Below are 14,386 nucleotides of genomic sequence, written 5' to 3'. Positions count from 1 at the left end.
CAGGACAATGCACGTCCGCATGTATCCCGTGCCACCCAACGTGCTCTAGAAGATGTAAGTCAACTACCCTGGCCAGCAAGATCTCCGGATCTGTCCCCCATTGAGCATGTTTGGGACTGGATGAAGCGTCGTCTCACGCGGTCTGCACGTCCAGCACGAACGCTGGTCCAACTGAGGCGCCAGGTGGAAATGGCATGGCAAGCCGTTCCACAGGACTACATCCAGCATCTCCACGATCGTCTCCATGGGAGAATAGCAGCCTGCATTGCTGCGAAAGGTGGATATACACTGTACTAGTGCCGACATTGTGCATGCTCTGTTGCCTGTGTCTATGTGCCTGTGGTTCTGTCAGTGTGATCATGTGATGTATCTGACCCCAGGAATGTGTCAATAAAGTTTCCCCTTCCTGGGACAATGAATTCACGGTGTTCTTATTTCAATTTCCAGGAGTGTATTTAGGAATGATACTAAGAAGTGACAGGAAACGGGGCGAATACGTAAAATCTGTAATAGGTAAGGAAATGGAAGACATAGTTTCCTTGGAAGAGTTCTGGAAAGGTGCATTAGATCTGCAAGGGCACTGCATCGTGACACTAGTAACAAAGATGTTCGTCTAACTTGAAACGGAGTATCTGAAAGAAGTGGGGCGTTATTCTCGAAAAATCTTGTTGAATAAATTTATCAGGTGTAGAAGTATGAAACAAGAATTTGATTGCAATAATTACACGTCTGTTGTTTGAAACCGATAAACAATATTTTATTCAAAACAATCTCCACTGCTATTTATACATTTCTCCCGCCACTCCGGCAGGCTATGAATGCCACGTCAAAAAAACACTTCTTCTTTTGAAGCGACCAAGTCAGCGAGCATTTTCGTACATTTTCATACGAATTGAAGCGTTGTTCAGCGAGAGCTTGTCCCTGTGATGCAAATAGATGATAATTGGACGGAGCCACGTCTGGAGAATAAGCCCCATGCCCTAGTATTACCAAAATGAACTCCTTGATCGTTTCCCTGACACGTTTTGTCCGCAGCTCGTGGTCTAGTGGCTAGAGTAGCTGCCTCTGGATCACGGGGTCCCGGGTTCGATTCGCGGCCGGGTTGAGGATTTTCTCTGCCCGTGGACTGTGTGTTTGTGTTGTCCTCAACATTTCATCATCATCATTTGGGACAGTGGCTAGATTGGAATGTGTAAAAAAATCGGACTGTGTAAAAATAGGGACTTTGTACGGGCGCTGATGACCGCGCAGTTGAGCGCCCCACAAACTAAACGTCATCATCTGACCCGTTTTGCTGTATGTGATGGGGGGTTATCATGGAGCAATGTGACTTCTGTTGCCTTCTTCCATATTCCGGTCGTTTTTCACATAATTCTCGTTTTAAATTGATAATTTTCTGTTGGTAGCGATAAGTGTTAACGGTTTCACCAGGTTTTAGCATCTCGTAATAGATGACACCCTTCTGATCGCACAAAACACAGAACATTGTCTTTTTCCCAAAGCGATTTGGTCTTGCAGTGGTTGTCGTTGGTTTTCCTGGATTCACCCATGATTTGCGACGCTTAGGATTCTCAAAATATATCTATTTTTCATCACCTGTCACTATTCGGTGGAGAAATGACTTTCTTTTATATCTGGTGAGCAGCGTTTCACAAGTGGTCTTTCGATTTGCTTGCTGTCACTGAGTTCATGTGGAACCCATTTTCCCTATTTCTGCACATTTCCCATAGCTTTCAACTGAAGGGAAACGGCTTTCTGCACCACATTCAATTGTTCCGCGAGTTCCTGTTGAGTTTGAGTATTATCTTCGCCCAATAAGGCCTGCAGTTCGTTATCTTCGGACGTTTCGGTGGTTCCCGCGCTGGTCGTTTCTCACGTCAAACCACTCGAAACACTGTGTTTTCCGAGGAGCGTGTTCGCCAAAAGCTTCGACAAACATACGATGCGATTCTGCAGCAATTTTCGTGAAATGATAACAAGAAACCGATGCTGTCCGCAAATTGTAGTTCGTTGGCACAAAACTCGACATGTTTGCAGGTTTAAACAGACATCGATGTATGGAACTTGGGTTACTGTGTATTGATGTTCGTCGTCAGCCAGTACAGGAAGCAGATGGCGCTGCAGACGCAGTCTCACGGCCCTACCCTGACGGCTAGCAGCGTATTACACTACTGGCCATTAAAATTGCCACACCAAGAAGAACAGAATGCAGATGATAAACGGTTATTCGTTGGACAAGTATATTATACTAGAACTGACATGTGATTACCGTTTCACGCAGTTTGGGTGCATAGATCCTGAGAAATCAGTACCCAGAACAACCACCTCTGGCCGTAATAACGGCCATGATACGCTTGGGCATTGAGTCAGAGCTTGGATGGCGTTTACAGGTACAGCTGCCAATGTAGCTTCAACACTATACCACAGTTCATCAAGAGTAGTGACTGACGTATTGTAACGAGCCAGTTGCTCGGCCACCATTGACCAGACGTTTTCAACTGGTGAGAGATCTTGAGAATGTGCTGGCCTGGGCAGCAGTCCAACATTTTCTGTATCCAGAAAGGCCCGTACAGGACCTGCAACATGCGGTCGTGCATTATCCTGCTGAAATGTAGGGTTTCGCAGTGATCGAATTAAGGGTAGAGCCACGGGTCGTAACACATCTGAAATGTAACGTCCACTGTTGAAAGTGCCATCAGTGCGAACAAGAGGTGACCGAAACGTGTAACCATCACAACAACACCATCGCAGGCGCTCCTGTCTCTGATGCAGCGTCAAGGGTAACCGTCTGTTGACTCAGGGATCGAGACGTGGCTGCACGATCCGTTACAGCCATGCGGATAAGATGCCTGTCATCTCGACTGTTAGTGAAACGAGGCCTCTGGGATCCAGCACGGCGTTCCGTATTACCCTCCTGAACCCACTGATTCCATATTCTGCTGACAGTCATTGGATCTCGACCAACGCGGGCAGCAATGTTGCGATACGATGAACCGCAATCGCGATAGGCTACAATCTGACCTTTATCAAAGTCGGAAACGTGATGGTACGCATTTCTCCTCCTTACACGAGGCATCACAACAACGTTTCACCAGGCAACGCCGGTCAACTGCTGTTTGTGGATAAGAAATCGGTTGGAAACTTTCCTCATGTCAGCATGTTGTAGATGTCGCCACGGGCGCCAACCTTGTGTGAATGCTCTGAAAAGCTAATCGTTTGCATATCACAGCATCTTCTTCCTGTAGGTTAAATTTCGCGTGTGTAGCACGTCATCTTCGTGGTGTAGCAATTTTAATGGCCAGTAGTGTAATATTCGATGAAGACTGAGCGACATTTCTACGGCAAACATTTTACGGGTATACCTTGCGCAAGGATCAGAGACCAGGGTGAGTACGTATGCCATTTGTCGGACAATTTGCGTCTCTCAATATACAATGGAATAAAATTAACTTTGCTAATATTTGTGCAAAGTAGCTGTATGCACGCAAACACAAAGGCTTGCAGAGGCTAGACAAACCTTAGATTTCACAGAAATGCCTTTAGTTGCAAAGTATGGTGAAGTTAAAAGCGTGTGCGTTGAACTGTAAGACTAAATTTACCAGCTATATATTGCATAGAGCTATGGGACTTTTTTTATTTGTCTAGAAGAATTTACTCTAACTTCTGTCTATCTCCACGAATAACTTGGAACTTGTATGTTGTGCATTCCATATGTGGGGCGGCGGGTGGAAATTATTACTGTTTTATATAATGTTTTGTGATGTAGAAAAGATGCATTTCCCGGCCGATTAACCATATGTGGGGCGGCGGGTGGAATTAATTAATATATAAATGTTCCTATTATTTATGCTGTCTTTTGCCGTTTTCAACACTGGCTCTCTAACTACAATATTGGCAACCAGAAAGGGATTAGCAAAACGTGAAGCCTGTAATTAGAATTCCTAGTGCCCACTTCATCTGAGAAATACACTTATAGCTACAGCTTATAGCTCTGAGGAATTAGGAGATTGTCTGGGATTCATAATCAAAAACGATTTTCTAAAAATAGTTCAGTATATTCTGAAAGTCACAGATGAAAAAAAAGAAGAATCCACACAATCTGACTAACAGAGCAGTTCAGAGTCTAATGCGCTGATGCAACTATAACTGTCCAAATTAAATGTTTAAGTGAATGCTCGCCATAATTTGATGATTAGGTTCATCAAACGCAACGCTAAATAATGGTAGAATGTCTGTCCCGCGGCGGCACGTGAAAATACGACATACGCAAACTGAAGATATATAATTAAAGTTATCCCAGAATTAACACTTCTCTCGAAAATCATTTCATGGTTACACGTATCCCGAGTAACTTAATACGGCATCCGAGGCTGTTTATAGCAATGATACCGACGCGACGCGACTCCCGACACAGATGGTGTGCTATTCAGTGTCTGGAGAGAACTGGAGCCTTGCTTCCTCTCGCAGCGTTCTTATATATAAAGCCGCGGTGCGGACGGCTAAGGGAACGCCTGATCAAATCCGCTCTCCCGACTAGCCGCTGGGCGAGTAATGCACAACTTTAAGTTACCGAATAAATCATAGCTTCTTTTGCTGATGGCCGATGAAGCTCTCAATGTAAAAGTGCATTCAACACGCAGGTAAGTAATCATAATAAAAGTTTGACGTGGCTAAGTTAAATATTTTGGGCGAGAGAATTAATTTAATTACACTGCACGCAGTAGACGAGCTCTGAACTTGCCCTTTGGAGATACGCTATCGCTATAGTTTTATAGTTATTCAAATGAAACTTCTCACATCTTTATGGTTATAGCGGATCTCCATTCTACTTAAATATAAACATACTAGCCTTATTTATTAGCCTACTTGATCTATCTTGCTTCCTTAATTTTTAAGACAAAAACCAGAAAATCATGAATTTCCACTAAAATCTTAATTTGTGAGATCCAAAGTACTGTTTCTATTAAATTATTATGGAAAAGGAATCTAAATATGAATTTTTAAGTCTCTAGCTCTTTTCTGTTGCGCCAATGATTTTTACAGAAAAACGTCCAAATTTCGAAAATGGTTAAAGTTATCGAACTGATATTCAACACATATTAATTTAGTATTACTCCTGACATGCTAGAAATGTTTTAGGTTATTTATTTGATTTTTAAAGTATTGCGCAACATTTATGACGTCAGAGCTAGTTACAGCGGACTGGCTGGCACACAATGGAAAGACTGATGTGAATTTACTACGGCGTGAGTAGGCTGCTTCCCAACACATAGGACATCAGAATCAAGCTGACTGAAATTAAACTTGTATTGACTCCATTCGGCATAAAGAAATAAATATTCATTTTTGGATTACATACCTCATTTTGGTGTTCAGAAATTCCATTTCATGACGTGGATAGTTCTCTTGCATCTTAAGCCACCCTAGTTACACTTTGAACGTTCTGTAGGGATTATGTGATGTGATTGTCTTCAGTCTCAAAATATCCAAGTCTTTTCTAGAATCGTAGTTGAAAAGCATTAACTCTTTTGATGGTCCGATTTCCGCTGCAGCACGCAGTTTTTAACAGTCGCAAGCTCCGAAATCAATTTTTTAAACTGAACGATAGTTCATTTCCGTACAACCATCAGTGCGTTCTAATTTCAAACATGGACACCCAGTTTCAGCTCAAGAATGACGCAGATAACGTAAATGTTACACACAATACCTGTAAACTAATGACAGTGTAAAGTTTCGTGGTCAACACTACAATTACAACTCACAGAATGAATGGTTCCAAGAAAGTGTAAAAAATGAAAATACTTTATCTTGCGCAACATTTTAACAGAAAATTGGAGCACTGTTCAGGTTAACTTTTCAATACAACCTTCACCAAACTCCGTTGCCAACACCTGATACCTGTTTATAGACAAAAACTTACTATCATTTATGGTCACCATATACTCTAACTCACGAGTCAATACAGTAACAAACAGCTCTGACTACATCACACAAAAACGAAGAATCATAAACAAAAAAAATTGCAAGCTACGATTACACACATGTGTTCATAAAAATGGAACTATCCTGGTGTACCATATTTGTTGAAACAATAGTGGATTCAGTAAAACAAAAATATGTAACGTCGACCTCTTGAACAGTCCCCAAAGACCCTGTCAATATTCCGCTTATCAAAGACCATTAAATGAGCCTTTATGGGAATTTAAAAATCGTTAGACGTAACTTTCTTTCCATAATTGTCATCTGCAGGTACTCTTGAAATGTTGTTTACTTCTTTACTGTTTATCTATCCCGCCCAGAACCTAATTGCAACTGGATGCTCACAAAAATCTGGAGATCACAAGGGAATTAATGAGCCTCACTGCCTTCATAAAACGCAAATCCTCAGGACTTCAGAAAAGTTTGAGACCAGAGAAATTATAGAATCAGCTGCTGCAATTATTGTTGTACACATTACATTCAGGATGATAAACATATTTAATCCTTCCAGTTCAAACAAAACGCTGACAGCATAAATAAGGGAAGATTGCCGACTATAAATTATTCTGGAACAATTTCTGTCGAATGTAGGATACTGAATGTTTCTCAAATTCTCCGAAATCAGAATTACACCTCAGTGAACAGCTAGTATTTCCCTCAAAAGTTCTTAACAGTCACAATACTTAAATTCGGTGCTATTAACTATGTAGAATTTGAACAAGACAGTATTGCACTCGTCCTTTCAGCTTTAATTAGTCATTTTGCAATTATTAATCTCCAAGCGATCTATTCAACAACGATAAACCTTGGAGAAATAATATCAATGTAATAACTTTGTAACGCTGGAAATGCATATCCTCCTATTTCCATCTATTGTACTATAAATTTTTTCCCTTATTTTGTTACCTGAAGATATGACATTTCTGTGTCTTTATATGTTGTAATTGTTTTACTATATATATATATATATATATATATATATATATATATATATATATATGCATTTAGGTCGATGTGTAATTGGTTTGTTTTGTAAATACTATTTGTAGTTTTACGCTGGGTCTGGCCTAGGGAAAACTATGCTATCGAACGATTACATCGATAGGTCGTGTGGAGAACCAAAGTGTTTAGGATCTTTGGAAGTGTGAACTCTGCCGCGTGGAGCGGCGGGCAGAGCAGGTGTGTTGTGTGATGCTCCCGCGAGTTGCCGCGCTTTCGGGGTTTGGCAGCATGTAATTGCGCTCGACTTTTATGATAGTTTCTGACACGGTGTCGCGGACGGGAAGCATTAGCTGGCGCACATCAAGAGCCCGTTTCGCCTGGTGACAGTGTCGAGAAGAAGGCGCGCCAACATCCAGCTTCTGCAACAGCGACGGCCGACAATGAGTGACTGTCGCCACCTCCCCGATCGACGACTGCAACCTTCAATCAACCAACAAGAACTAAAAGCACGTAAAGTTTTAGAACTGTATGGCAGACCTCAGCTTTTCAAACTGTTGCATCACAAAAATACAGCAACTTAGCATGAACCTTTGTTGCTCATTGTCCCAATTGCATTACCAAGCAGGGTCCCTTCCTTTTGCGGAATTAACCCGAGTGTCGTTGAAATTCATACGCCAGCATTAAAATAATATCAGTCCATTTCACTGCTTTAATTTCAAAGTTCAGTTAAAGTATTCATAGCTGGCTACAATATTTAGATTACACAAGCACAAATTAAGAGTGCGAGTTTTGTTACCATATTTTAGCTTACCTGTGACTGCAGCTCAGCTTGGTACGTACTAAATTTTACTATTGTTAATTGTTCAGAATCATTTAATTCAAGTTCAAAGTTAAATCTCTTATTTCTAAATTGCGTAGATTCAAGTAGCTTTTGAAATGATTGTTGAGGTAGCCCAAGACTAACCTTATTTTATTGAATTTCGTAGTGCTTCAGAAACAAAGTTCACTATTAATTTCAGTCACTAAATTAACTTTCAATTTTCCGGTTTTATTAATTCATTTGCTAAATTAAGTCAGTGTGTAGCGAAATTTATTACTTCTGACAAACATTCAGTTTTTACACAACACGTGTCAACCTTCAGTTGCCACGCTTTTAGTGCTAATTATATGTGTAATAACCTTTCTTTTTGAGTTACTATAGTAATTTTCCTTAGGACTGGCGACCGTAATTTTCCACAAATCTCAAATGTCTAATTAACGCCAATTAATTGCTAACGTAACGACCGCACATTTACTTTCTTTATTAACTTCACCCTTTTTCATAATTAAGTTTCACAATTTCATTTGCATTTTTCCTTTCATTTAGATGTAACCCTTTCCTCCCTCTTTACCGATAAATTAACTTCGGTGACGATTGCTTTTCCCAAATTTCCATTAGGTACACGCGGTTTAATTTTTCACTGTCATCTTGGTCGATAACTTCCCCGCCTGCTGTATTCCTTTCTATTAATAATTGCTTTTTAACTCAGATGAAATAACTGCTGCTGTCTCAATCCTAACATACACAAACGATATGTGTAATACGTTCGCTATTACGCCGATCACACGTCAGCATCAATTTATGAACTAAGGACATACATACAGTATATCTCACCGCAGCTGACATTATCGCTCCATTTCAACACGGAATGTACGAGGAGTAAAATGTACTCAATTGAAGCCCAGTCTTTACAAATGAGTCAAAAATTGCAGGAGTGATAAAAAAAATTTCAAACGAATAGTCGTATAAACAACAATTCAGAGCATAGGCGGCTACTAAATTACAGTAAAAGCTTGTACTGAAAGGTGTGGAAGAAATTGAAGTGGAAGATGTTCTCTACGTGTTTGATATCCCACAGCTACAGAGTGGAATGGATACTAAAGTGAGGTTATCAAAATAAAGAACCAAAACTCGGAAATGAATCTCTCAGGCGCTACGATGTCTTGAGTTAACAGTACGTGTGAGCTTATGTTCTGCTTATGTTTCATGGCAAATAACAGCCTGCAGCATGGACACTGGTAGCGTTACCTTGAAAAAGTTACGTAAAGAATGTACGTTTATTTACCATCATATGTAACGGTTGCCGTCTACTAGTTAACAATTACAGAAAAGAGAAAGCTATACTATGATTAATCTTGAACTATGAACCTTGCCGGTGTGTGTGTGTGTGTGTTTGTGTGTGTATGGTGTATGTGTTGCACGGAGGGGGGGGGGGGGGGGGGAGGAGGAGGGCACTTGAGTGCCTCAACGATAAATATAGCAATATCAAAAGTGCAACCACAACGGAGTGGTATCTTTGGAGGTGCGAGACAATCATATGGTTCCTGAAGAAGTGTAACGGCCTTTTCAGTAGCTGCAGAGGCAACAGGCCGGATGACTGCATGATCTGGTGTAGTCGTGATAGCCAACATCCCATTGCTGTGCTGATACTGTGAACGGCTGAAAACAAGGGGAAACTACAACTGTTATTTTTCCCGAGGGCGTGTAGCTCTTCTGTATGGTTAAATAATGACATCCTCTAGGGTAAAATATTCCCGCGGTAAAACAGTCCTCCATGCGAATCTCCATGGGTAGGATACCGTTAGGAAAAACAAAACTGTCACTATTCCGGTTGAATAGGGTAATTAAAAATATAGTGAGGATTAGTGAAGTGTAGTGGCAAGAAGAACATGTGAGTAAAGGTTTATAATTTCAGAATCGGACAGGAGTATTGCAGCAGCGGTTCTAATGATGAAGAAAATAGGAATGCGGTGATGTACTATGAACAGCATAGTGGGCGTGTTATAATCAATACAGACACGAAGCTACCACTCACCACATTAGTACAAGTTTCTATGCCAACTAAATCCGTATATGATAGAGAGAGTGAAAGAATGTAAAATGAGCTGAAGGAATTAAGCAGATAGTCAAAGGCGAAGAAAATTTACTTAATTGTGTGTGACTGGCATTCGACTGCAGGATAGAGAGGGAAACGTGGGAGGAGGATATGGACTCAGGGAAAGGTATAAAAGAGGGAACTGCGTGGTAGAATTTTGCACACAGGATAATTTAATCATTGCTAATACTATGTTTAAGAATTATGAAAAAAGATTGTATACGTGGAAGATAGTAGGGGACACTGGGAGGTTTTGATTGATAATGTAACGGTGGACAGAGATTTATAAACCAGATCTTTAACTGTAAGACACTTCCAGGGGCAGATGTGGACACGGAGCATGGTTTATTGCTTATGAACTTAAGAAATTCCAAAGTGGTAGGAAATTAAAGAGATGGGACCTGATTCAGTTGAAAGAACCAGAGATTGTTGGGAGTAACAGAGGGAGTATTAGGCAACGTTTTAAGACGGAAGAAAATACTGTACGAGACCAATGGACAGTTCTGACGAGGAGACAGACCAACAAACTTTTTAATCATGGATTTCGCTGATTCTCAGGTATGTTATAAAAGTACCTATACTGAGGACCTGTCTAACGACTATTCATACGATCAGCCGTAGTTTCACCGTAGTTCCCGAGATATTCGAGTTCCATGCGTTCTCCTATATCCGGAACATTAAATGCGTTTCGACCGTGAGGGCGTAACGCAGGGGCTAACGTTGATCGCTACCACACTGACGGCGCGGATTTGAACGTTGCCCTTGTACTTTTTTCTCCAAGTTCATGGCACAGAATTAAATAGCACGTCAAGCAAAGTTATGAAAATATAGTTATTTTCGCCGCATTAATTTCTTTAATAAATCAGTACTACAGTGCAGTTTCTTCAAATGTGTATTCCGTTTGTGGTTCATGATTAAAATTCCAAACATTTGTACAGCTCTAGAGTTGTCAACTATGCACGAAGTATTGCTAGCTGCCGCGCGGGGTAGCCGCCCGGCATGAGGCGTCTTGCATGATCCGCGCGGCTCCCCCCGTCGGAGGTTCGAGTCCTCCCTGGGGCATAGGTGTGTGTGTTGTCCATAGCGTAAGTTAGTATAACTTAGATTAAGTAGTGTGTAAGCTTAGGGACCGATGACCTAAGCAGTTTGGTCCCATAAGATCTTACCACAAATTTACAATTTTTTTATTGGTAGCTGAGGAAGGATTCCAGATACAGACGAAAGTACTCATCCCCAATTTTGACCTTGATTATTATAATTACGATGGATTGCTGAAAAGTAATGGCTCCGGATTTTTATGTGAAAACTCTTAAAGCTTTTTAAATGAAACGAACGCTATTAACCGTCTACATCTTTCTTCTTCGTATCTACATATTTATTTCTCGACATAGTCAACCAAGTAACGATCACATATCTCCCAACGAAAGACCAGGTTGTTGGTACCATCACTATAGACTGTTTGACTTTCTTGATGGAGCCACAATCTCACCTCCGCTTACACTGCTTCATAACTATCGAAGTGAAGTCCTCGAAGATGTTCCATAAGTTTTGGAAACAGATGAAAAATCGAATGGGACCAAGTCGAGACTGTATGGAGAACGATCGATGACAGTGGAATTCGAAACTCGATTACAGCGCGCTGATTCTGATGTACCGACGTAATTACGTTACACATCGCCATGTTACATGCTACAATTCGGAGTCCTCTGGCGGCAGAGGGCCACGAATGTGTAGACGTGAAGAATAAAGATGTAGAATGGTAATAACGTTCGTTTTATTTAAAAAGATTTACGTTTTCACGTCAAAAATTCGGAGGCATTACTTTTCAGCACGACCTCGTGCTACCAATCAAACAGGCTGCAAGTACCAGTCTACTTACAATAGATCCCTTGCAGAACAAGGAACTAAAACCGATATGAACAAGATTAGCCATTCCTTCACAGTACAGTATACTAGTATATTACAAGTATAGTATATTATGCTATGAGATGTTCCGTTTAATGTTATTATGTATGCAATAGCCATCGGGGAAATTTAGTCAGATTGTTCAAAATAAAGTTGACCACTTGACTCATAACTTTAAAAAAATAAAATTGTGACCTGTACGAAATCAGAGAAGTACACGAAAGTGCTGCACGAAGAGTTTTTAAAATGTGTCATTATTTCGTACGTGGGACACGGAAATTTCTTTACATTAGTGATCAGTGGGGCCGGCCGTTGTGGCCGAGCGGTTCTAGGCGCTTCAGTCTGGAACCGCGCGACCGCTACGGTCACAGATTCGAATCCTGCCTCGGGCATGGATGTGTGTGATGTCCTTAGGTTAGTTAGGTTTAAGTAGTTCTAAGTTGTAGGGGACTGATGACCTCAGATGTTAAGTCCCATAGTGCTCAGAGCCATTTGAACAATCTGATTAGTGGGGAGAGCAGACAGTTTAAATCAAATCTTATACTGATTAATGATATTCTTTACTATGAAACTGAAAAAAAGTACAAAGGTAAGGTTTGAACCCTTACCGCCAGTGTGGTAGCCATAAACCTTAGCCCCCTGCACTGCGCTCGCTCGATGGAAACGTACTAAGCATTACGGATGTAAGAGGTATGCATAAAACTTACAGCATCGATTTTCTTAGAAACTGTGGCCGTTGCGTGAAAAGCCACTATCCGAGTACTGGGGACAGGTCTCTCTACAACATACGAAATAACCACCAAAATACCTGACTAACAGGTCTGATGGTCCTTCTGTGGGATAAGCAATAGTGAAGGCAGTATAGGATGAAATAGACAAGAAGAATGAGGCCCAGTGGAAATTCTTGGATATAACAGGAGACACTGAATTTAATTGATGGAAGCAGAAAATATAAAAATGCAGCAAATGAACCAGGCAAAAGTAATAATAATTAGGTGCGTGTTTGCTATTGTGGGACACTTAAATGATATTTAAGTTAGGGGCCAGAATCACGATTTTACGCAAATCATACCCAAATGGGTTTATATTGAATCTGCACGAGATGTGTAACGCAGTCTTAAAATGAACCAACATAAATCCTACGTGGTGTGGCTAGTCTCTCAAATAATTTATTCATTAAATTAATTGATCAAAGTTCCCCTCCATAAATGATGATGCGGAAGAATTATGGTGAGTGTTACTGTTTAACAGTTAAATACCGTCCTAAAAATTATAATTACATTTATTTTCATTAAATGGAACACAAAAGTGATCATGAATTTGTGCAAGGAACAATCATGTATATGAGCGTAAACCAAACATATAATTAATCCAAACCTGATAGAGGTGCTGGCAAGAACCTAGTACAAACACTGCACGTAATCTAGTATGCTTGTCTGCTACGAGATGGGGAGCAAAGAGGACAGATGAAATGTATAATTATTATTATTCACGTTTGGGCCCTACTGGACCACGCGAAGTACAATCACGGGGCATTCAGTTATTTTCTTTTAGACTTTCTCTCTGCCCAAATTGCTTTCATTCTCTCGGAATGAGCTCTTTTCCTTTCATCAGACCATGTGGTTCCAGTTTTCTTTGGTTTTTCAGCTTGACCAACTACCCAGTCATGAATTTTTTTCCTAAATAATTTTCTGTCTTGAATTTCATCTTGTTTTATATCTGCCTCTTTCATGTCCTCTTTTATAGCAGCAATCCATTTTATTGTCTCAAATTTAGCTTTACTTCGATTTTCGTAGAATTCCACTACTTGTTTAGTTAGTCTGGTAGCATCCATTCTTTTAATATGCCCATAAAATTTTAATCTGCGTTTTTTCATATCTGAATATATGCTGGTGTATTGTTGAATTTCACTATTTGCTCTTAGCCTGTATGTTCCTTCTTCAGTATATTTTGGACCTAGAATTTTTCTGATTACTTTTCTTTCTCTTTTTTGGATTTCTTGAATGTCCTTTTTTCTGCTTAAAATTAGCGTTTCAGTCCCATAAAGGCACTCTGGTTTTATGACCGTGTTGTAATGTCTCAATTTAGAGTACCTCGAGAGACATTTTTTGTTGTAGATGTCTTTTGTAAGTCTAAAAGCTGTCTCCATCTTTTGACAATGAATTTCATTTCCAATTTTTTCTAGACCAGTCTCTGACATTGTTTCACCTAAATATTTGAATTGCGAAACTCTTTTGATTTTTCCATACTTAGTTTCCAAAAGTTTGGGTGCCAGTTTGTTGCTAGTCATATACTGTGTTTTTTCAAATAAGATTTGGAGACCTACTCTTTCTGCTGTTTCTTTAAGGATTTCTATTTGTTTCTGAGCAATTTGGATGTCCTGCGTTAGAATAACCAAGTCGCCTGCAAAGGCCAAACAGTCTATTCGAATATTTGTTCGTCCTAATTTCACTGGTTGGTCAATTTTGAACTCCAATTTTCGTTCGCGCCACTCTTGTATTACTTTTTCTAGAACGCAGTTAAATAGCAACGGAGAGAGTCCATCACCTTGCCTCACGCCTGTTTTTATTTCAAAGGATTCTGAAATTTCTCCTCTGAACTTTACTTTTGATTTTGTACCAGTTAGCGTGTCTCTGATAATTGCC

Source organism: Schistocerca nitens, chromosome 4 (assembly GCF_023898315.1).
Source record: "Schistocerca nitens isolate TAMUIC-IGC-003100 chromosome 4, iqSchNite1.1, whole genome shotgun sequence".
In the NCBI taxonomy this organism is placed as follows: Eukaryota; Metazoa; Arthropoda; class Insecta; order Orthoptera; family Acrididae; genus Schistocerca; species Schistocerca nitens.
Note: the sequence above shows the minus strand (reverse complement) of the source record.